At 34.3% G+C, this 25967-nt stretch overlaps 3 long non-coding RNA genes across 27 annotated transcripts in view; 1 reads left to right on the forward strand and 2 right to left on the reverse strand.

Moving 5' to 3' along the window:
• Nucleotides 1-3663: 3663 nt before the first annotated feature.
• On the reverse strand, nt 3664-15855 carry LOC110942262. Of its 23 annotated transcripts, none has more exons than XR_004889454.1 (16): nt 15725-15855; nt 15482-15625; nt 14862-15046; nt 14665-14763; nt 14519-14564; nt 14291-14428; nt 10418-14198; nt 10068-10170; nt 9557-9880; nt 9052-9475; nt 8874-8929; nt 5436-5498; nt 5184-5249; nt 5053-5103; nt 4320-4473; nt 3664-4036 (listed from the first exon to the last, which is right to left on the reverse strand). It is a non-coding gene; the product is annotated as an uncharacterized LOC110942262 (long non-coding RNA). The 23 variants fall into 23 exon arrangements; XR_004889464.1 differs by having other exon boundaries at nt 9052-9124; nt 9557-9647; nt 9814-9880; nt 14665-15046; XR_002594692.2 differs by having other exon boundaries at nt 9557-9647; nt 9814-9880; nt 14665-15046.
• A 992-nt stretch (nt 15856-16847) lies between these two features.
• The window catches only part of LOC110942265, a 61969-nt gene continuing 52849 nt past the window's right edge, over nt 16848-25967 (forward strand). Inside the window, exon 1 of the long non-coding RNA XR_004889476.1 lies at nt 16848-16943. This is a non-coding gene — a long non-coding RNA (uncharacterized LOC110942265). The remainder of the gene's footprint in view (nt 16944-25967) is intronic.
• LOC110942264 lies at nt 20761-23786 on the reverse strand. Of its 3 annotated transcripts, XR_002594704.2 has the most exons (6): nt 23305-23784; nt 23031-23122; nt 22847-22957; nt 22466-22575; nt 21262-21375; nt 20761-21171 (listed from the first exon to the last, which is right to left on the reverse strand). It is a non-coding gene; the product is annotated as an uncharacterized LOC110942264 (long non-coding RNA). The 3 variants fall into 3 exon arrangements; XR_004889471.1 differs by having other exon boundaries at nt 21134-21375; nt 23031-23149; nt 23305-23786; XR_004889470.1 differs by having other exon boundaries at nt 21134-21375.

Raw genomic sequence — 25967 nt, forward strand, 5'->3', positions numbered from 1 at the left:
AAACTGTTCAAGGTGCATCCCTAGCACGTCCAGCTCCCCTTCATCCAGCACGCGGTCGACAGGTTTTAACGCTAGGTGCCGCGGAGGATCAACAAAATCAAACATACTCCATTCCCCTGCGGAATATATATATACGTCATTTTTGAAATTAAAGATAAATATGACCAAAGATAGTCAAACATACCTGCATCATCCCTTTGAAACGAGGGGTACCGCCGGATATCACGCCATAGCAAACTCATACCGGCCATCACCAGAGCACCTTCAGGGATAACTGTGCACTCGAAGGGACAGCCACACATTTTCGTGTACAGAGCGTTCGATACATACGCGTCCTCTGAAGGACCCTCATCTTTGACCTTATCTTTTGGCCCCTTTTCCCTCCAATGCATTTCACCAGGGATAACAGAGGCATCAATATAGAAAAACTTTTTCTTCCAATCTTTATCTCTAGAACTGGTAGGAATGTCCCTAAGGCAGGACACATCAGTATCTCTCCGATCGAAGGTAAAGAAAGGGGATTTCCACACAAGCACGAAAAAGGCCCTAAACACAACCAGTTCCGGAATATGGCCTAGGGCAATACAGGCAAATTCGAACTGGCGAAGTTTCACCAGACCGAGGGGATGTAATTGAGAAATATGAATACGGTAAAAATCAAGCACTAATTTGAGAAACTTGGTAACGGGCAACCGGAAATTGCAGAACTTGAAGAAATCACTAAACAACGTGATTTTACCCGCTTTCAGGGGAAATGCAGTATCCGTTTTGGACGGCAATATAGGGTTCCATTCGGCCCGGTTACCATAGTCTTGAACAAGGTTGTTGTACGACGTTACACCCCACTTGCAGAACAGCACGTCGGTAGTGGCGGCAGCAGAAGAAGACGATTCACTAGGTTTCGAGGCCATTTTTCGGAAAGAATGATAAGAGAACGATTTGGGGGAGAAAGCTTTGAACCCTCATATGTAGAGGTGTTATTTATACGCAAAAGTAACCTTTCAAATTCAAAAAGACGTACGGACGGAAATACGTGTCAAAACAGGGTAAGAACAGTTGTCATCCCAATGATGACCCAACTGTCACGTCCTATCTTTTTGCCGTCATTTCCCCAAAACATAACGGCACTAAGCCCAACGTATTTGGTAATAAGCATAGTATAATAACTTTTCCTTTTTCTCTCTCTTAGTCCGAGCTAATGGATTTCTTCCCATGAACTCGGACTGGGGGGACATGACGAGGTGTGACCCGAATCGGTCAACCCGACCCGGTTACAACCAATTATTTTAATATAAATATAAATGATTATTCTAGAACTTTCTATATCCGCATGGAAGTTACATAACCAAATCTCCAGCTTTTCGGGAAGATCATGTAAATCCCTAACTTATCGGAATATATCCTAGGTTAGAGGAAACCCTAATGGAAAACCTATAAATAAAGGTAAACGTATAAGGTATGATCATCTTGTTCTCATATAACTTTCTCTTCCCAATTTCCTTTTACTTCCACAAACCGAGACTTATTCTCAAGCTGGAGGGTGGTTACAGGAATAACCCCATTCCTGTAACGAGTCCTAACGGTGTTTCTGTTTTGCAGCCAAGCGTTCGGGTCACCAATCATCGAAGTCCTAACCATAATCACCGCATAGGTCAGTGTTTCTTCAGTGTCTATGTATAGTTTTTGTATGTATGTTATTTTGTAGCTAGACAAAACGGGAATGGAACGTGACTTGTTAAAGTGATCCGGTCGGATGGCACTTGGGTCTTCGAGACGGATGGCCACTTCTAGTGTTTATATCATTTGGGATTGTATAAACAACACTTGTTTGATCCTTGCAAGAATCTTCATCTTCATCTTTTGATTTCTTAACTTTTCATCATTCAAACACCTAATCAATAGGTGTTTGGGTGTCATCAATCATTCCACTGTGATTCGGATAGTATTTAGGACTCACAAACAAAAAATACTGTAGAATGGAGAATTAACTCAGGAGAACAAATAACTATGAATACTATAGAATTCGAACCTCAGAAGTCAGAACACCTGGATCTGAATAATACGAATTGAAATCTTAATACTTTAGTGATATATTTTTTTGGAAGGCTGGTATTTTAGTGATATAATCAGTTTTCAATAGCCTTATAAATACTACAGATAATTAGGAAATAACGAATTAAAAAAGAGAGATTAATTAGCATTTATCAGGTTGCGCTCTAAAAACCTGGGATGCAGAAGCGCATTCAATGCGCTTCGCCCAGATAAATCAGCTAGGCGCCAAAATCGACTGCTTTTGATAACGATGAAGTGAACGGTGGTGCGTGATGGGAGTGGGTGATGGTGACATGGGCGGTGGTGGTTGTTGGAGGTGGCAGATCGAAGATGGTAAATAATGACGGATGGTGCGCGACAATGGCATGGTAGTCGGTTTGTTTGGGGCAGAAATATGAAGAGAGGGAGAGAGAGTTTAGAGAGACCTTAGAGAGAGATGGGGGAGGGAGGTAGCGAGAAAGAATTTATAAATGGGTATATGATGAAATGATACCCATTATGCCCCTTCTTTAACAAAAGTTAAATGAGCAAATTAACTAGGTTTGATTCAACGGACAAAACCTGTTAGAAAATCCAAGATTTTGGACATAATGTGTAATTATTTTTTTTGAGTTAAATGCCATTTTAGTCCCTGTGCTTGAGCCATTTTGCCAATTTAGTCCAAAGATTTCATTTTTTGCCTGTGGGTTCAAAAAGGTTTCACCGTTGCCATTTTAGTTCATTTGGTTAACCTCATCCATTTTTTCTGTTAAAAAGAAGGGCAATTCAGTAATTTTATATGGCCGAATTGTGCTTCTAGTTAACAAAATTACATATAAAATGACCGAATTACCATTCTCGTTAACAGAAAAAATGGATGAAGTTAACCCAGTGGACTAAAATGGCAATGGTGAAACCTTTTTGGACCCACAGGAGAAAAATGAAAGCTTTGGACTAAACTGTCAAAATGGCCCAAACCACAAGGACTAAAATGGCATTTAACTCTATTTTTTAAAGTACACGTCTCATAATTCTTAATTCTATTCTATTCAGAAAGGGATGGCGGCGCAGTTTGTTGCTCGTCTACCTGTTATCCTTAAGTAATTTGCCCTGATGTTTGGAATGAAACTATTGAAGTGTTTTATTCTATTCCATTCTATTTTAATAATATATAAAGGACAAAGTGTAATTTATCTTGATACAGTGGGATTTACGTTTTTGTGTTTATATTATAATAACTAGGTTATCACCTGAAGAAAGTTACTTATATCAAAAACGTTTTTAATTAAATACGAATTTTAAAAACTTAAGGTCATTAGAGGATTAGATATTATCAAAAATACTGAAAGGTAATTCTAATATTGATAATAAGCATTTATATTTTTTTGAATGACAAAATCCTTTATTTATATGAAAATAAGTTATTAAACTTTCACTTAAGATTGAATAATATTTTTTGAATTTTAATTGCAGATAATAGTTGATTAGAAAATAGGATTTATTAATCGTAAGAAATAATTTGTATTAAACTTAACTAAATGGGTAATGTGATGTTAATTCTAATCTATACATTAGAATATAATAGTAATTGTTTTAAAATATCTAAAAGCGCTATCACAAAATGCGCAACCATCCAAAATAACTTGAATATTTCATTTGATAAGGCATCTAAGGATCCTATCCATTTCTTTCCTCACGTGAAAAGGTTACATCTAATTGAAACTCGACGACACCAATTCAGAGCAAATAGCGAACTAACATCCCTCAATACTTGCAAAATCCTTTTTATCCCCTTAACTGAGAACCCATCTGTTTCGTTACCTTGCCATTCCCAGGTGTCCTTTTTATCCGATATACTAACTGAATCCATCAGCCTCATTAAATTGTTCCATTCAGTAAGTTCAACCCCAGTAGTGATTTGTTTCTTCCTCTTCCAATTCTAGATAACAATTTGCCCCGATTCCACTAAGCGATCTGCAACAAAGCACGGTTTTTCTTCTTCCATCTGAAATAAATTTGGCATAGAATCTTTATACGGTAAGCTACCAATCTAGGGCAGATTAATTAAAAAGCAAAGATGTAAACAATGAAAATGGAACACTTGTTTACAAAACTTTCTGTCAATCCGACCCGCCTATTTTGCAACTTATAAAATAAACTACAACTTTAGTGGAAGATTACAAACCTCAGCAACACAAAGAACGATTTGAACAACATAGTTAGTGTTTGGAACATGAAGCAACTGTTTGAAATGAGTAGCCGAGATCAGTTCATGGATGATGGTTTACCTGATTAGCCTTCTAATACAGCTAAATATTTCTCTACCACATGGCTGCTGAATTTTTGAATTGTTAGCTGCACATGTTACCCTTAAATTGAGAGGTCAGGGTGGACACGGCCGAAGGAATCCGCAGCTCGAGAATGTGCTGCATAACATAACTTCTGCATTGCACGATAAAAGTTAGCTTCAACCAATTGGAACTAAGCCGATTGATTTTTTTTTGGAAAATATTGTATCATTCATTTGATAACCTCTTTTCAGTAATCATATAAGATACATTAAAATCTAAAAAATAAATAAAATATAGAATGTACGAAAGGTACTGTTGATAAGAGTGATCTATATGAACTTTGAGCTTGGCAAAGGGTCTCGTCCTTGCTTGAAAATAAAAGGACCAACATAGACTTGTTTGTCATTATTTAGCATGTCATTTAACATGATCAAAATTCAAGAACCTAACCGCCCTAAATTCGGAATGAATGCCAATATTTGATCAAGAGTATCGTCCTTGCTTTGCGAATAAACAATATCATACAAGCTGGTTCGATCACCCTATTTTCAAATCGTTGGCTCTGGTTTAGTCCGGGTTTGGTTTACATTGTCTATTGGCCCATTAAATAAGGAATATGTTAATTCAGATTGTGTATAACAATCCAATTGGTAAAAAGAAAAACATAAAAGGAAACAGGTGAAATGGGTTGAACATGAAGTGTATGTTAAATGAAAATAATCAACATCACCTTTACAATGAACCTAAGGCTATCAAGATCCATCATATATGCTTAGTCCACCTATAAAAACCAACTATGGTAATCAGTTCCGCTTAGGTTTTCCTTTTTATAAAAGTTGGGGAGTTAAGATAATGCCTTACCGGAACTGATATGGAGCCTTGAACATTGACTTTTGTATCATCAGAGTGGTCTTTATTCATGTGAGACTGCAATGTTAGATAATATGTTAATTAAAGGCAACACAACACTCCTTCAAAAGAGTTGTAATTGCTCCACTACAACTAAAACTCTCAGATATCAAATCTATAACAAAACGGCCTAAAGTTTAAAGTTTTGATAATTCACTATTTTTTCCATAAAAACACCAAAATAAAGCAACTAAAACTGAGAACCTTCACGTTAAATCTTCTTCTTTACTGATTGGCTTTAGCAACCCTCGCGATCTCATCTTTCTCCTTAATTGCATAGGTTCACAAAAAAACAAATCAAGACATTAGCAAATGAAGAAAAAAACCATAACCATAAACCAAAATAATAATAATAGTAAATTACAACTTTTGTTATTTATGTTTACATCAAATTGCGGGCGCTGTCCTTTTGGCCAAAAGTTTACAGGCGGTGTCCTTAACCTTCCAAAATCTTGCACGTTTTGTCCTTTAGTCCAAACCTGGTTAGAAATCTCAGTTAATTCTTGTCATGTGCAATGCACATGAGGATACAATGGTCCTTTTCCCTTTCAACCCTTTCTATTTCCCATATCCCTCACCAACCCCTCAATTCATCTCTATCCACTCCCTCAAACACCGTAACCACCACTCCTCACCCCCTCCCTCAACTCTTCCACCCTCACTCCTCCCTCTCTCTGGTGTAAGTTTTCCGGCGAAAACAAAATATCTTGTATACTATCTGAGGTTATGTAAGCATTTGTTAGCACTACCTGTACTCGTGGGAAGTCAGTCTGTGTATAAGTAGTCCATGTTTAAGCTTATTAAAATCATCAATAAAATAATTATTTTATGAATGTTCATTTTCTTCATGAACCTTCATTTCCTTAATTCCTTCACTGCCATCGAAAAATTTATTTTCCTTTACTTTCTCTCACTATCTGAACGCTATAAGGAAAATAAAAAAAAAAAAACACCAGATTGACTTCGTCAGTCAATTGAATTTCCACAAAAGTCAAAAGATTCAGGGGAAATTAAATATCATAATCCAGGTATAGTAAAAAATTACAAAGCCATATTTATATAAACAATAAACGAAAATGAAATTTACCTTAGTTAGATTATGAATCAATTGCTTACCTAATTGTGTATTTGATGACGAAAATCCCAGTGAGCGAATGGCAAATAGGGTTCCAGAGGAGCAGTGGCGGACCCAGGATTTTTTTCTATTGAGGTCCATTTTTTGTGTTAGAATTTTTCACAACCAAACATTAAAATTTCCGGGTCGGCCATTGTAATCGGGTCGTGTCGGGGCAGGAAATAATATAGAAGCATTTAGTGGACATGAAACCACTACATTATTAAGAACCATTTTTAAGAATCCAGTTATCAAATTGTGGTGATTAATAAGTTGTTTGAAACCAATAGCTACCTAAACAACACAACTACTTCACGTAACTTCAAATTTTGTTTAAGCTTTTTTTTAACGTCACTATATGTTGGAAGTCTTATTTGGTAATCAAATGTGAAATAAAATCATTCGGAGACATTAAATTTATCACTTTAAAGAAGCAAATTAGAGGGTCCATGGGTGGTTGTGATGTTTTAAAACACTAGTTTAATTTTGATGGAAAAAATAAACTAAAAAACAAGAGGTGTAAGACTTGAACTTGAGACCCATTTGTTGGAACACAAGGAGATTTACCACCATACCATCTTTTCTTTTAATACTATGGGGTCCAACTAATTTATTTTATGGGGTCCTTTAAAAATTTAACATAACGGTTCTACTATTTTTTTTAAAACATTGGGGTCCGTGGACCCCGACCTGCACCATATAGGTCTGCCCCTGCAGAGGAGTCGATGTTCAGTTGTTGAGGAGGGAAAATATAATCAGTATTGATCGGAATCTCTTCCTTGTATGGGGGATTCAACATCAGGATTCAAGAGGAGCAATGGAGAAAGACGGAAAATTGGCTGAGGGAGGGTAGAATGGAGAAACCAGCATATCAAGATGGGTTAAGGACAAGAGGAGCAATGGCCTCAAGAACCTGGTCTGCTGGATTTTTGATAGAGATGAATTAAGGGGGTGTTTGGCTTAGATTTTATTGTTTTGGCTTATGCTTATATTTTAAAGTTGCTTATGCTTATTTTCTTTCATTTGATAAGCAATTTTTAAGTGTTTAGATTAGCTTATATTCTACAAGTTGATAAGCTCTTTTTAAGTGCTTGTGTTAGCTTTTTTATTTAGCTTATATTAGTAAAATGACCAAAAAGGACATGGTTACATATTATCACATAACTTATATTTTATATGTATCTACTTTGTTTTTATGAGTTATACCATCATTTTTGGATAAATTTATATCGAGGATAAAGTAAAACTTCAACAAAAATACATTAATATTCAATAAACATTCATCTTGGTTTGGTTAAATCTCCTGCAATCATATCTCTAACTGCACTCATGTATAAATCATCTATTCTACGTTGTGTACTTGTGTCTTCATTTACTTCATTAATGTCATTTGATCCTCGACCATTATTTGGAGTGTAAGATTCTTGTTGCGCCCTGGTAAATCCTTCATCACATGTATCTTTTTTCTAATATAATTATGAATTGCCATAGATGCTAGCATGATCTTCACTTGTGTCTCGTAGGTGTAATTGACATGCATATGTTGTAATATCTCCCATCTAGCCTTCCATACTCCAAAAGTTTGTTCAATGACATTTCTCAATGATGAATGATGGTAGTTAAATATCTCTTTAGGTCCTTTAGGAGCACGACTAGCAATATTAAGTGCAATATTAAATTCACTGATATTCATTTAAAGCATGCATCTTTTCTTTTTATCTTTTATTAGTTGCATATATTTTGCATTAAGTGATGTTTGATGATAGCAGTTGATTCCCAACTTCCATATGTCACCAATAGTTTAATTGAACGGTCAAAAGAGATGCAGAATAGTTAATAATTAATCTTTAGTTATACAAAAGAGATGCAAGTAGTTAATAATTAATCGAACGATCAAAAGAGATGCAGGTAGTTTAATCGGTGGGTAAAATAATTAATAATTAATCTTTAGTTGTTTGTTAAGATATTTTGTATTATGCGAAGGGGTATAATATCATTGTATGTAATGAGGTAATCCACCATTTGAGGGCAAATGAGTAAAAAACTATCTTCTTCAAATAAGCTTATTCAAATAAGCTAAAAAATCATGTTCCCATAAGCTTCTTGGAATTAGCTTATATAAGCTAATAAGCATAAGCTTAAAAAGCTAAACCGAACACCCATTAGTGCTTATTTTGTAAAAATAAGTTAAAAAAGCTATAAGCTTAGATAAAAAAAAAAAGCTAGGCCAAACACCCCCTAAGGGGTTGGTGAGGGTTATAAATGGGGGAAATAGAAAGGGTTGAGAGGGAAAATGGCCATTGTACCCTCATTTGCATTGCCTATGACAAGAATTAACTGAGATTTCTAACCATGTTTGACCTAAAGGACAAAACGTGCAAGATTTTGGAAGGTTAAGGACACTGCCTGTAAACTTTTTGGCCAAAAGGACAGCGCCTGCAATTTGATGTAAAAATAAAGGACAAAACTTGTAATTTACTCTAAAAATAATCTTAACGCACTAATAATGTATATTTAAAAAGAGGTACCTGTTTATAGAACCCTTTGAAGCATTGATAAGCTCATCATAGCCTGGTTAACATGCCTTAAAAGAGAAATATCAATAGGCCTAATCTCTAATAGATACTATAGGTAATTTTAAAGTTAAGATCAAAATCACAAAATCATTACATAGCCTAACCAAATCAGATCAGGACTGAAAGATACCTTCTCATGATCACAAGCAGCTACAAGCATTACATTTCCATATGCAAAAGTTTGTAGAGATGATTGAAAAATTCTGGCATAGACATATAATCAAGCATAAGCAATTGTACCAATAACAATCAATTTTGGCTTCATGATTGTAGCACTTCTCAACAACTGCAAAATTTCCTACTTAAACCCATTTCTTAAGGCCTTGATGATACCTGCCTGCCACATCAAAGAAGGCTTAACATGCAAAGTAGGCTTGACATACAAGTTAGACATTCCTAGAACTCTGGATGGAATGATAAAATACTACATTTTAACAAAATCATTATCATGTTTTCTAATCAAAACACTCATGTTCAATGCCCGCAACTACATCGAAAACAAAGCCTTCAAAGAGCCTGTAGAGAGCAAAGTATCACCGCAATCCTATCCACCTCTAGTTCCAAGTATCAAGAAAAAAAGTTAATGCAAATTAACTAATCATAATAGCAAAATAGAAAAAGTAAAGATGTCTTACTATGGTATCAAGGATTCTAAATAAGGCAGTCCAGTTATAGATTAAGCCGAATGATGAAAACGGTTGAACTTCGGGGTACTCGTTCAAGAATCTTATGATCCGCTCACAAAAAATAATTAAATCTTGTTTTATTAACGTGAAAGCAAAACAAAGGCACTGAATGTTCAAGCAAGGCATGTTAAAACATTTTACAAACATGCGATTAGCTACTGTTGATAATTGTAGTACGAAGAAGCTACGTGTGTAAAAAAACATACAACGGCGTGAGTATATTCATTTTCCAAAACCATCAGCTGAAAAATATCCACCTCCTCCCATTAGCATCTGCAAAATAAAATATGAAACTAACAAATATCACTTCATAAGAAATCCATCGTCAATGATCACGACAAATCAATAATATTAGTGAACAATGGACCAGGTTAAGGTGAGTTGACATACCAATAGCTCCTTGTCCATTTTTTTTATAAAAAGTATTATTGGCTACAAACTAACAGTACTGCTTTATTACCTGTTTAGAACAAAACCAGGAATGCCTACATGGCTACATCTGTTGTAACTGTGCTTCAGAAAGTGTTCAGGCCTGGTAGCATGAGCACCATCATATACTTGACCTACTCAAAACATTTGACCTATTAGAGATGGAAAAACCCAAATCGATTCATCTAATAAAAGTGAAATTTCATTTTTTTTTTGTTGAAATCAAAGTAGGATACCTCTTAACAGTTTGAGTTGAACATAATCAAAACGTGTAGCGTTAAAACAAAATGAAAATCTCAAAAAACAGATTCAATCGCGCAATTAATATGTAAATCGAAATCAATATAATTAACATCACACAATCAAAAGCCAGATTCATACCGCTTTGTAAAAAACCTAATTGATCTCTTGGAGAGAAGCATAAGCCGCAACATGTAGACTTCAATCGGATCGTTTGTCTTCAATTCTTAACCACAGATCATTCGCCAATGTGATTGCAGTTAACGATTGCAGAGGCAATGTTTTGCAATTGTGAAAAGATATAGTTGAGGGTTTGAGATTAATAGGTGAATGAACGATTGAAAAGGGTTTGGAATGGATAAAGATTAGGGTTTGGAACGGAGACAGTGAGGCTAATGATGAAAGAAAGAACAGAGTCCTCAAATACATAAATATATAGGGTCCGAATCATTGGGTCGGGTTGCTCAAAGAAGGGATCCGCGAGCAATGTAAACATCCATCTCATTTTCCCGCCAAAAAGCATTCCCTCTAATATCGTACCACATCAGCCCAAATTTATTCATCTATCTACTATAATAAAAGAAACCAACTTTGGGACACGTGTCACTCAATGAGAGCTCCTTTAATTAAATGGGCACTGGGTTATGAAACCGGGTCATACGGTATAGATCCATGACCCACATCTCATTCAAAACAAGACTTATTATCCAAAACCGTAATTTCTCCACCTCCTCCACCAATGAGTATTTAGTATTTATAACCGATCAAGAACAAAATATATCCGTGATATATAAAATTCAGTTCCCATGGATGCACTCCACATCTTTCATGAATAATTTGCCGATACTTCAAACACCTAAACAACCGTTGCTTTCCGTAATCATCCTCTTCGTCATCGGTAAACCCATTTCATCATTCAAATTAACATCATCTTTTCCTTTTTTTCTTGAATTTTGAACAAATTTCACGATCAATATATGATCACGATCAGTTTCTACTTAAATTATTATTTGTTTTAAACTCAATTTTCAATTCCTAAACCCTAATCTGCGATCAAGAGCTATATTAGGTTAGTACTTTTGCGATATAATCATCTATTGTTCAGAAATTTATGCTTATAGTTTTGAAATTACTCTCTTATTAGTTTAGTTAAAACAGTTAAGGCACAAATTAAAATAATAATTTGTATTTATAAAGAAACCAACGAGGGGATACCTGTCATTCATTGGAGTAATCTATTTTTTAGTTTTTTCCTCTTTATCCTACTAAATTATAAATAATTAATATTAATTAAAAGATAATTATAAAACTAAATTTAATATAAATTTAAACAATTCGTATAGGAGATAATATAATATTTTGAAATATTTATTACATTTCAAAATTATTTATTCTGAAACTAACAAAAGACCTACACTAAATATAAACTAATATAATGTAAATGATTATTTATTTTATAAACTAAAGTAGGGTAGAACCTATTTCAAAAATGTTTATAAGGAATAAACAAAAATATTAATAAATGTTTATTGGTTCTATACTTTTATTTTCATGTGCAACTCTCAACTCAAATACGGTATTCACTATGTTTACGTGACATTTATAAGAACAATCACCGCAATCACCTCATCCATCATATATCGAGTATATCCGTTAGTTTTTTTAAAGATATAATTTTTATTATTTAATATATAAAATTACATTTATTCAACCCATGTAATAAACGAGATTTTTAAAGATATATTGTTTTATTATTTGGTATATAAAATTATAATTATTCAACCCGTGTATTACACGGGGTTCTAACCTAATCTTCTATACTATATAATAAAAGAAACCAATAAAAGCACACATGTCATTCATTGAAGCCATCTATTTTTTAGGTTTTTCCTCTCTATCCTACTTAATTATAGATAATTAGTATTAATTAAAAGATAAATATAAAATTAAATTTAATATAAATTTAAACAATTCGTATAGGAGATAATATAATATTTTGAAATATTTATTAGATTTCAAAATTATTTATCCTGAAATTAACAAAAGACGTATACTAAATATAAATTAACATAATGTAAATAATTTATTTATTTTATTAAACTAAAGTAGTTTAGGGTAGAACATATTTCATAAATGTTTATAAGGGGTAAACAAAAACATTAATCAATGTTCATTGGTTGTATACTTTTATTTTCGTGTTCAACTCTCAACTCAAATACGGTATTCAGTATGTTTACGTGACATTTATAAGAATCATCACCGCAATCTTCCCATCCATCATATATCGAGTATATCCGTTAATTTTTTTTAAAGATATAATTTTTTAGATTCATTCAACCCGTGTAATAAACGAGGTTTTTTAAAGATATAATATCTTTATTATTTACTATACAAAATTACATTTATGCAACTCGTGTAATACACCGGCTTTTTTAAAATATAACTTTTTTTTATTGTGTGGTATATAAAATTAGATTTATTCATTCCGTATAATACACAGGTTTTATAAAGATATAACAAGATATAACTTTTTATTGACTGGTATATAAAATTACACGTGTTCAACCTATACAATACATGAGGTTCTTAAAAATGTAACTTTTTTTTCGTTATTTAATATATAAAATTAAATTTACTCAACCCGTACAATACGCGAGGTTCTTAAAGATATAATTCTTTTATTATTTAATATATAAAATTATATTTATTCAATGTATGTAATAAACGAGATTTTTAAAGATATATTGTTTTATGATTTGGTATATAAAATTACACTAGGTTAGAACCCCGTGTATTACACGGGTTAAATAAACGTAATTTTATATATTAAATAATAAAAAGTTATATCTTTATGAAACTCGCATATTGTACGGGTTAAATAAATGTAATTTTATATATCAAATAATAAAAAAAGTTATATCTTTAAAAACCATGTGTATTACACAGATTAAATAAATGTAATTTTGTATACTAAATACTAAAAATGTCGTATCTTTAAAAAACCGGTGTATAATCGGGTTGAATAAATCTATCAAATAATAAAAAAAGTTACATCCTTAAAAACCCCGTATATTACACGTGTTGAATAGATCTAAAAAATAGTTATATCTTTAAAAACCATGTGTATTACACAGATTAAATAAATGTAATTTTGTATATTAACTACTAAAAACGTCGTATCTTTAGAAAACCCGTGTATAGTCGGGTTGAAAAAATTACCAAATAATAAAAAAAAATTATATCCTTAAAAATCCCGTGTATTACACGTGTTGAATAAATCTAATTTTACATAGCAAAGCAAATGATAAAAAAAGTTATATCTTTAAAAACTTCGTGTATTACACGGGTTATATAAATGTAACTTTGTATAGTAAATAATAAAAGTTAAATTTTTAAAAACCTCGCATTTTACACGAGTTGAATAAATATAATTTTACATACCTAATAATAAAGAAGTTATATTTTTAATAAATTAGGATAACATTTAATATTAATTTACTATTTATATATTTAATATAAGATAAGTAGGAAAGAGATGTATTTGTTTTAAAAATATATTAAACTAGATATAGTGCCGCGCGCGATGCGCTGCGAATTCCACCACGATCACCGATAGTTTAACCCAATACACCCTTCATGTTTCGTTAACACCCACGATCACCGATTGTTGCGGCAAGTTTAGAAAACTCTTTTATTTTAGCGACCGATTAGCAGCACAACCATGAAATACCTTAAATTTGCCGATGATCATCACTACCATGCCAACAAACCTGATGGTCGGCGCCCACCAGACCAGGCGCTGCTGCCAAAGTTCAAATATATTGTTGCATGTTGCCTAAATCAACTGACATCATCATTGTAGTCAACGAACCTCAACTCTAAGCCCTGCTAGGGTCAACGAATGCTGACAAGCATATTTGCCCTGCACATGGATTGGTAATTCAGTATTCATACTAAGATTCAATTCATATATAGTCAAGTAAACAGTTTTCAGACAAACATTTCATCGAGCACCTTGTAGGCTTCTTCAATGGATTCTCCCTCTTTTCTATCATCAACGTCGAGTCTTAGAAAGAACCTCTAGAGTCTAGACACGCCCACTGATAGCACCTTCCGCCCACAATAAGAAAAAACCACATACAACCGATCGACCTAATTCGAAAAAAACAACATTAGGAAATCAGAGCAACGATTGAACGAAATCTAAACATACCTTCGTAAAATAAGTTCGATTATGACTACCAGAAGGAAAACTTAGGAAAAAAGGAACCGGTGAATACTTATGAATCTGTAGCCAACAAAAAAATGTAGGTTACCATGATGTCATCACAAATGAATAGTTAGTAAGCAAATTTTAACGAAGTATGAAAGCAAAGCAGATAACTAACAGGGTAATAGGTGTTATCGGCGGTGATCGGAATAACCAAAAACCGGAAACCCGGTTTTCCAGCGAGGCTCCCTAGTGCAGCAATGGCCGTCGGAGGTTGCTAGTCGGTGGGGAAGGAGGCGACATCTCAAATTAGCAAGATACATACGCTATTTAATATAACCAAGTAAAATTAAAATCTCAAAACAGAACCATCACCTTGATTTTAATGTCTCTCACTTCAAAACTGGAGCTCTTGTTGATGCTTATACAACTACACAATGTATATAAACATGATGTGGGAGTTTTGATCCACCTAGAAGGTGTAGGTGTCCGATAATAGGCCATATGATGTTCGCTTTAGGCAGTTCTTGACTGTTTACCCTCTTTGTTTTCAAGGTAATCTGGATCAGAAAAGCAATTACAGTATCAAACAAAATGGTTGTTACAGTTGACGGAGATGAGAGAAGGGACATGCGCCCTTCGCTTTAGGCGTATCTAAAATATCAAACATTTCCTTAGAGACCTGAGAAACTGAACGTAAAACATTTTCTTAGAGACCTGAGCAACTGAACGTAAAACAACAACTATAAAAAAAAGCCCTTTTATACTTGTATATAAAAATCTTATCATATGTAGTCCCAATATCAGTTAACAACTTAACACCAATCTACATAAAAAATCTTATATGTCCCCAATCTTAACATAACCAAAAGTAGCATATGCCAACATAAACATAAACATCATACAAATGCATACCCATCAACACAAATCGAGCACCAAAAACAGAACTCAAACTTAAAAATATCGGATCAAAAACCGCAAAAATCGTAAATTACCTGCAAAAAATTGAGAATAGACGCTAGCTCCCAACGCTCACGAAGCAGATTCCGAACAGATTGAAACTTGGATTCCGGTTTCTTGCCTTTTTTGTTCATAATTTCTAGAGATGACCAGATATACAATTTTATCCAACAAATACCCTGTTAAAACCCTAAAAAAAATTACCCATCTTGAAGATCAAAAGAAAAAAAACACATGTTTATCCAACAAATACTGTTGCTAGAACCCTAAAAAGTTACCCTTCTTGAAGATCAAAAGCTAAAACTTATAGTATACTGGCGATGAGGATGACGTCGGCTGGAGGAGAAGCGGTGGAGCAGAGGTTGAGCGGCGGCGGTGGATTTTCGGATGTCTTTCTGTCTCTTGTAAGCGACGTTGTGATAAATACCCAAATAAAGTACAAAGAAAACAACATAAGTTACAACACTTAAAAGCTTTAAACATGACTCAAGCTAAATGTACAACTCTCTTTGCATACAAAAGTTAAAAATTAGAGTAGTATATAATTAACAATTTAGATTTGAGGATAATATTTTATTAAATTAACAATTATTTATTTAGTTAATATAAGATAAGTATATATTTGAGAAGGGAGCCGCTAGAATGAGAACCACCTCGAGTTGTAAGAACCGCGAGAACTACACCCTACGGAGCGCCGTTCGCCATGATTTTTTTTTACAAGTAGATGTGTATATTATAAACACAGCCGTAAAAATCATGGCGAACGGCGCTCCGTGGGGTGTAGTTTTTTACACCACAAGTTTGGTGAAAAAAAAAAAGAAAAAAAATTAAAAAACACCAAACTTGTGGTGTAAAAAACTACACCTCACGGAGCGCCATTCGCCATGATTTTTTACGGCTGTGTTTATAATACACACATCTACTTGTAAAAAAAAATCATGGCGAACGGCGCTCCGTAGGGTGTAGTTCTCGCGGTTCTTACAACTCGGGGTGGTTCTCATTCTAGCAGCCCCCTATTTGAGAAAGTCTTCAATGAATGACAAATATCTAAGAATTGGTTTCTTTTATTATATAGTATATATTTATTCAACTCGTGTAATACACGAGGTTTTTAAATATATATTTTTTATTATTTGATATATAAAATTATATTTATTAAACCCGTCTATTACACGGGGTTCTAACCTAGTTTATTATATATAATAAAAGTGGGATTTACGTTTTAGATTATTATTATGTAATGTATCTTGATAAATTTCTTTTTATATAGAGGGTGGAAAAGTAACAACCCTTTAAAATTTCACTGGACAGAAAGAAAAAAAAATAAATAAAAAAAAACACTTTTATAGACGCTTAGCGGCGTGTTAAGGTCATATTTTCCAAATACTCGTTCATAACCCTAGCCTCCGGCGATTCGCGCTCACGTTGCTTTCTCCCCCGGTGGCGTTTATTTGCTCCGCCGTCACGGGTCTCCTTTACGATTCTTTCTCCTCTTTGGTACATCCTTTTATGTTAGAATGAAGGTTTTTAGAAGTTTCGATTTTGTTAAATTGAACAGCGTTTGTTTATAGTTTTGGTTGCTTGTTAAATTCATCTGTAAGTATTAAGTATGAAGTCAAATCTGAATACACGCCTCATGGTGTCATAAATCTAAATATTTCGTTTGCTCAAAGTAGGGAACTAAATCTTTCAAGGCATCGATACATCTAAAGAAACCGATACCTCTAATAACGGGTCAAAAAGGAAAACTATTTGGCGTGTTCCTTCTATAAGGACTGGTTGCGAAGCATGTATGTTTGTAAAGTTAAAACGCTTCGAAACTATACAAGGTATATTCTTTCAAGGATGATCATAATCACTATTTTGTTGCTGAGGACGATAGGCAGTTACTCCTCTCGAACCGAGGTATGAACTATATGCAAGAGCAAGCCGTTACGCGTTGAGTGCCTTGAATATTGGACCCGTCAAAGCGTTTAATATCATGTGGACACTCTATGGTGGCTTTGACAAGGTTGGGGCAACCAAAACCGATTTTAAAGATTTTAAGCGAGATCTGAACAAGTATATATTTGAGTTTGACGTTGATATGATGATTAACCGGCTATTGAGGAAGAAAGAGTACATGCCAAACTTTTCAATGGAGTATATAATCACAGAAGATGGTTTAAGGGCGTTGTTTTGGGCTGATGAGGATGCCAAGAGGAATTTTTCGGTGTTTGGTGCCGTTTCATTTAATGCAACATATCGGCGTAACAAGTAAGTTTAATAATTATTTTCCGCATTTAGATTTTTACAAATTTTTTGTTAATTATATATCATTTAGTTGTATGGTGTCTTTAATCCATATTTTTTGTTAGGTACAAAATGATGTTTGTACCGTTTACTGGTATCGACGACCACAATCGTAACGTTACTCTTGGTGTCGCTATAATAGGCAACGAAACGGCTGAAACTTATAGTTGGTTGCTTAAGGTGTTTCGTGAAGCATTTGGTCGTGCCCCTTCGGTGATTGTTACCGACCAAGACTCAGCCATGAAGAAGGCTATTGAAGATACATGGATTGAGAGTAGACATAGGCTATGCATGTGGCACATTATGGACAAGCTTACTGCTAGGTGTTTACTAATTCGACTTTTTAAATTTTTTTTATCTTTTTACATACTTTCTGCTGAAGATTGTGTTATATATTGTTCAATGATGTCTTAGGTTGGTGTTACAATCTGCAATAGTACAATTTCAAAAAGAGGTTGTGTGCCATTATGTGGACCGATTCAATTCTTCCCGAGCAGTTTGAAAGTGGTTGGGCTACCATACTGAACGATTTTAACTTGGTTGATCATGAGTGGTTGCAGTCAATTTATCAGATCAGGGATACTTAGATACTGGCTTATTATCGCGAGGAGTACATGTTCGGGCTTATACGTACCTCATCTTGTTCAGAGAGTTAGAACCATTTATTTAGACAGTTTTGTAACCCGGAGGGTACTCTTGTCGAATTTCTGGGGCATTTTGATTCTGCTATTGAAGCTCAAAGACATGAGCACAGGAAGAACGACCATCACACCAGAAACACGAACGCTGACATATGGGCGGTAGACTTTGTTTTGGAGGATCAAGTGGCTAGTATATACACACGCACTATATTTTTAGTTTTTGATGTCTAGCTGGAGATACAAAATGGTATACACAGACGTGCTATCGGAAAGTGAGAAACGATGTGTGACTTCGTTAACTTTTTTGTGAAGGACTGGGAACAACCATGCACTACTTTCTTCGAGGTATATACAAAGACTTAAATATCTAAGTTTAAATATACTTTCTTCGAGTTTACACATGGTATTTTGTAGTGTTATGTGTCAAAACGTATAGTACTTGCCGATTCACGGTTACATATGGGTTGTGTATCTAAAGTATAGTTATTTGCTTCATATGGTATCTTTTGTGGTGTGTTTATGTTTGTAATGTATCTAACAAAATTTCAATTTTTTTAATGGTGTTTTATAGGTTATGATGCGAGAGGACGACATGATTATGTACTGTACATGCAAAAGATTGGAACAGTTTGGGTGGTTGTGCTTACACATCTTTTGTGTGCTTAGGATGCTTGATGTTAGGGAGTTTTCGCAACGTTATATTTTAAGACGTTGGACTCAGGAGGCTGTTCCCAATAGTGCCCCTGGTGCTATTCTAGGTATGAACGAGAGTGATGATCGTTACAATGAAGTTGTTAGTGCAATATGTATGTAGCTTCCGTCTGTATCAAGTCTGTATTTTGTCCTGTATGTGTCTATGTATAGTTTTGTATGTATGTTATTTTGTAGTTAGACGAGACGGGAATGGAACGTAACTTGTTAAAGTGATCCGGTCGGATGGCACTTGGGTCATCCGGACGGATGGCCACTTCTAGTGTTTATATCATTTGGGATTTGTATAAACAACACTTGTTGTTTGATCTTTGCAAGAATCTTCATCTTCATCTTTTGATTTCTTAACTTTTCATTATTCAAACACCTAATCAATAGGTGTTTGGGTGTTGTCAATCATTCCATTGTGATTCGGATAGCATTTGGGACTCACAAACAAAAAATACTATAGAATGAAGAATTAACTCAGAGAACAAATAACTATGAATACTGCAGAATTCGAACCTCAGAAGTGAGAACCTGGATCTGAATAATACGAATTGAAATCTTAATGCTTTAGTGATATATTTTTTTGGAAGGCTGGTATTTTAGTGATATAATTAGTTTCCAATAGCCCTATAAATACTACAGATAATTAGGAAATAACGAATTAAAAAAAGAGAGATTAATTAGCATTTATCAGGTTGCGCTCTAAAAACCTGGGATGTAGAAGCGCATTCAATGCGCTTCGCCCAGATAAATCAGCTAGGCGCCAAAATCGACTGTTTTTTTATAACGATGAAGTGAACGGTGGTGCGTAATGGGAGTAGGTAATGGTGACATGGGCGGTGGTTGTTGTTGGAGGTGGCAGATCGACGATGGTAAATAATGACGGATAGTGCGCGACAATGGCATGGTAGTCGGTTTGTTTGGGGCAGAAATATGAAGAGAGAGAGTGAGTTTAGAGAGACCTTAGAGAGAGATGAGGGAGGGAGGTAGCGAGAAAGAATTTATAAATGGGTATATGATGAAATGGGGTATGAAATACCCATTATGCACCTTCTTTAATAAAAGTTAAATGAGCAAATTAACTAGGTTTGATTCAAAGGACAAAACCTGTTAGAAAATCCAAGATTGTGGACATAATGTGTATTTATTTTTTTTAGTTAAATGTCATTTTAGTCCCTGTGGTTTGGGCTATTTTGTCAGTTTAGTCCAAAGGTTTCATTTTTTGCCATTTTAGTCCACTGGGTTAACCTCATCCATTTTTTCTGTTAACGAGAAAGGCAATTCAGTCATTTTATATGGCTGAATTGTGCTTCTAGTTAACAGAATTACATATAAAATGACCGAATTGCCCTTCTCGTTAACAGAAAAAATGGATGAAGTTAACCCAATGGACTAAAATGGCAACAGTGAAACCTTTTTGGACCCACAGGAGAAAAATGAAAGCTTTGGACTAAACTGTCAAAATGGCCCAAACCACAAAGACTAAAATAGCATTTAACTCTATTTTTTTAAAGTACACGTCTCATAATTCTTAATTCTATTCTATTCAGAAAGGGATGGCGGCGCAGTTTGTTGTTTGTCTACCTGTTATCCGTATGTAATTTGCCCTGATGTTTGGAGTGAAACTATTGAAGTGTTTTATTCTATTTTATTCTAATAATATATAAAGGACAAAGTGTAATTTATCTTGATACAGTGGGATTTACGTTTTTGTGTTAGGAGGCCTCCAAACACAAGGACTAAAATAGCATTTAACTCTATTTTTTTAAAGTACACGTCTCATAATTCTTAATTCTATTCTATTCAGAAAGGGATGGCGGCGCGGTTTGTTGTTTGTCTACCTGTTATCCGTATGTAATTTGCCCTGATGTTTGGAGTGAAACTATTGAAGTGCTTTATTCTATTCTATTCTATTCAGGAATGCCTGCGCGTTGCGGCGGGTGCGTTTGTTTTGTCGCCTCGTAGTTCTTGTTAGGATTTGTGGTGTGTGTATGACGTTTGTGGTTTGTTTATTATACACGAATAGCATTTGCTCGATATACGTCAATCTTGCTATTCATGTCTTTCATAAGGGAACTTGTGACAATGATAACCTTGCATGCACAAAGAAATTCACCATGTTGTCATACATAACTGCAAACAAAATCCATAAACAATAACGAGATTAGATCATTATTTGAGACCTCATCTGAAGAGGGGGATAGCTCCTTTATAATCAAATAAACCATTCTTCTTAATCCCATATCTCTAGCCTGGAAAAGTTTTGCTACTGAAAAGAACACTTTTGCAGCTTCGGTCTGCAAATATTGAACAATGTTAAACAAGATCAAAAGTATCACTTCATCATAAAAGTATCCTGCACCCCAAAGATGAAAATTTTAGACGAACCCGAACCCGAAAATCGTGTCATACATATGAACCCGAACCCGACCCGAATATTCGCATACTGACCCGAATCCCACCCGAATATTCGCATACTGACCCGAACCCGACTCGTTCAACCCAAATTTTTTATTTTTTCAGCAAATTAATATATTAAAATTAACAGTACAAAAAAACACAAATTTATATAATGTAATTACATTAAAATCATAAAAATTTATGTCAACTTCCATTTTTAAGTTATATTTATAGTATAAAAAAACACTCCCAATTTTATTTATGAGTTATGACATAAAACATATTTAAAAAAAAAAGAATATAATATAATAGAAATGAGTTAAACGGGTCAACCCGCCAGCCCGACTGGGTTGACCCGAACCTGACCCATTTAGCTAAACGGGTTCGTGGGTTCAATCTGAAACTGACCCCGAACCCATTTAGACTAAACCCAAACCCATGAATTTCGTGTTAGGTTCGTGTCGTGTCAGAAATTCACACCCTTTAGGGCTAGTTTCGGTTGTGTGAGGTTGATTCCAGCTTTATTTAGGGATTTTCTCTACCATATTTGGCTGGATTTGGGCCAGAAAATGCCCTGAAGCAGCGCCTGAAAGCTCGCCTTTCAGAGCGTAGCACATTTGGTGTGCTCGGCTGCGCCTAAAGGGCTTTTGAGAACATAGGATTATACTATAGTTCCATAATCTATCTGGAAACCACCAAAATACATGCTCCAAAGCCAGAAACATATATACAATTGAAGCACTTCATTTAATCAGATGTAATATTTATATGAAGGACGTGCAGATTCATACTTTCTAGTGTTATCATTCCAAACTTCCAATATAATATTTCATAATTCGTTAAAAATCATAATAAACTACACATCCTATCATACTTCCATCAGATCTACCGATATCACAACTTTAAAGCAATGATTGTTTAAAAACTATCATACAAATAAATTAAATAAAAATAAACCATATCTCAAGGAGTTATAACAAATAGTACCTTTAATTTAAAGTTGGTTGAAACTTGAAACTCACTTGAACAGAAAAACAATCCATTAATTTTTCAGCATCGCCAACCCTACTAACATCATGATATACATATCTTCTTATCTGCATATGAAATTTAATTTATATTTAAATTAGAGATATTCAAGGCTGATTTTCTTTGCATGAGTGATTACAAAAAACTGAAACCGAAACGAAACAAAAAAAAAACTGAAAATATTGAAACCGATTCGAAACGAAAACCGAAAAAATTGACCAAACCGAAACAAAAAGGAGCGAATAAATTTCCAACTTGTATTATTAAAAAGTAATCACATGACCTGAAAACTTTTTTGCATTGTATTTCTACAGTTTATTGCATGATTTATTTACGTACCATTTGCAAGATCAAGCAGAAAATCAGCAGGGTTCGTCAAATTAAACCCTATGCAAGTGTGCTGAGGTCTGCAGTTGCCATTAACTTCTATGTAGCAGCCCTTTCAAAAATCTATAAATACATTAGCTTTTAGAACAATAAACAAATCTCAAGAACATAACACCTATTACTATGACATACTAACCTGATTAATCCAATAATTCCCACATTTTGGTCCCCAACCATAACCTTTATCTATTGGTGTGGACTCATCATCATTCAACATCAACAGTTTTTCTGTTCATCATCACGATCAATTGGAAACTACAAATTAACGATTATTATAAACAGTATGGATATGGATAACGAAGAAAATCATCAACAATAGAAGAAGAAAAGGGCAAAATCCCCAAACGTAAATGCTAATTGCTGAATCTGATAACAACACATAAGAAGCAGCTTGGTGAGAATAAAATTACAGAGATTGAAGAATCGAAGGACGACAGATGAAGGTGCTCTCGGACGACTCTTTGCCTCCCGATTGCTCTTTCAATCTTCTCAACTTGAACAGTAGTTGATCCGGTTGTCACGTGCCTTAGATATGTGCACCAATTCACCCATGAAACGGATCAATCTTCAATTCTTCACCCATTCTCGAAACTAACCCAAACCGAGTGCAATTACAGGTACCAATTGATCGATCTCTACACCCATTCATCAATTTCAAGTGTATCTCTGTTGGGGGAAAGAATTGAAATAATCCCATATAGGAGCCGATGAGACGAATTTTATGAATTGTTCGGGGTTTTGATGCGTTAGGGGAAGGAAGAGTTGTGAGATCTTTGGAATTCCTAATTGAATGTGCAGAGATAATTACAGTGGGGAGTTTATGTCGATTAGGTTTTCCGAGGGTAGGGATGGTAAGGATTTTGAGAGTGTGAGAATGGGTGTAGGATCAATTTACTATTATATCCTTGTGCTGTCTTAAAATGTTGTGTTCTTTACAATTTTACCCTCACAAAACACAAGCATTCATTAGTTGTACATATTGTATAAAATGATGGACGTCATGTAAAATTACATTTCAGGACATCACTTCTCCTTTTTAATATAGTATAGATAGATAACTAGGTTATCACCTGAAGAAAGTTACTTATATCAAAAACTTTTTTAATTAAATACGAATTTTAAAAACTTAAGGTCATTAGAGGATTAGATATTATCAAAAACACTGAAAGGTAATTCTAATATTAATAATAAGTATTTGTATTTTTTTGAATGACAAAATCCTTTATTTATATGAAAATAAGTTATTAAACTTTCACTTAAGATTGAATAATATTTTTTTAATTTTAATTGCAGATAATAGTTGATTAGAAAATAGGATTTATTAATCGTAAGAAATAATTTGTATTAAACTTAACTAAATGGGTAATGTGATGTTAAATCTAGTCTATACATTAGAATATAATAGTAATTGTTTTAAAATATCTAAAAGCATTTAATTGTTTAGTAAATTTCATTTAAATGTAAGATATAAACAAATAGATTGGCGACCCTTTTATGAATGAAACAACAGGCAATGTGGAATCAGTTCACAGTTTATATTTTTTTTACCAAAAGTTCAACTTCATTCACAAAACTACCAAGCCAACATGCAAGGCAGCCAAGTAGGAACCACCTCCTTTTTATAACACCTGCTCCTATGTGGTCTTGAAACTCCAGCAGGTCTCAGAAATTGAAGCCATATATATAAGGGATCTTACACCAGTGGCGAACCCGAATCCATATCGTTGTAGAAACAACACATCCCGAAAAGATACGTTATGAGGTCTCTACCAGGCTATCACAAAATGCGCAACCATCCAAAATAACTTGAATATTTCATTTGATTAAGGCATCAACCGTAAGGATCCTATCCATTTCTTTCCTCCACGTGAAAAGGTTACATCTAATTGAAACTCGACGACACCAATTCAGAGCATATAGCGAACTAACATCCCTCAATACTTGCAAAATCCTTTTTATCCCCTTAACCGAGAACCCATCTGTTTCGTTACCTTGCCATTCCCAGGTGCCCTTTTTATCCAATATACTAACCGAATCCATCAGCCTCATTAAATTGTTCCATTCAGTAAGTTCAGCCACAGTAGTGATTTGTTTCTTCCTCTTCCAATTCCAGATAACAATCTGCCCCGATTTCACTAAGCGATCTACAACAAAGCACAGTTTTTCTTCTTCCATCTGAAATACATTTGGCATAGAATCTTTATACGGTAAGCTACCAATCTAGGTCAGATTAATTAAAATGCAAAGATGTAAACAATGAAAATGGAACACTTGTTTACAAAACTTTCTGTCAATCTGACCCGCCTATTTTGCAACTTATAAAATAAACCACAACTTTAGTGGAAGATTACAAACCTCAGCAACACAAAGAACGATTTGAACAACATAGTTGGCGTTTGGAACATGAAGCAACTGTTTGAAATGAGTAACCGAGATCAGTTCATGGATGATGGTTTACCTGATTAGCCGTCTAATACAGCTAAATATTTCTCTACCACATGGCTGCTGAATTTTTGAATTGTTAGCTGCACATGTTACCCTTAAATTGAGAGGTCAGCGTGGACACGACCGAAGGAATCCGCAGCTCGAGAATGTGCTGCATAACATAATTTCTGCATTACACAATAAAAATTAGCTTCAACCAATTGGAACTAAGCAGATTGATTTTTTTTTTTTTTGGAAAATCTTGTATCATTCATTTGATAACCTCTTTTCAGTAATCATATAAGATACATTAAAATCTAAAAAATAAATAAAATATAGAATGTACGAAAGGTACTGTTGATAAGAGTGATCTATATGAACTTTGAGCTTGGCAAAGGGTCTCGTCCTTGCTTGCAAATAAAAGGACCAACATAGACTTGTTTGTCATTATTTAGCATGTCATTTAACATGATCAAATTCAAGAACCTAACCGCCCTAAATTCGGAATGAATGCCAATATTTGATCAAGAGTCTCGTCCTTGCTTTGCGAATAAACAATATCATACAGACTGGTTCGATCACCCTATTTTCAAATCGTTGGCTCTGGTTTAGTCCGGGTTTGGTTTACATTGTCTATTGGCCCATTAAA

The sequence above is a fragment of the Helianthus annuus genome, chromosome 3, assembly GCF_002127325.2.
Source record: "Helianthus annuus cultivar XRQ/B chromosome 3, HanXRQr2.0-SUNRISE, whole genome shotgun sequence".
In the NCBI taxonomy this organism is placed as follows: Eukaryota; Viridiplantae; Streptophyta; class Magnoliopsida; order Asterales; family Asteraceae; genus Helianthus; species Helianthus annuus.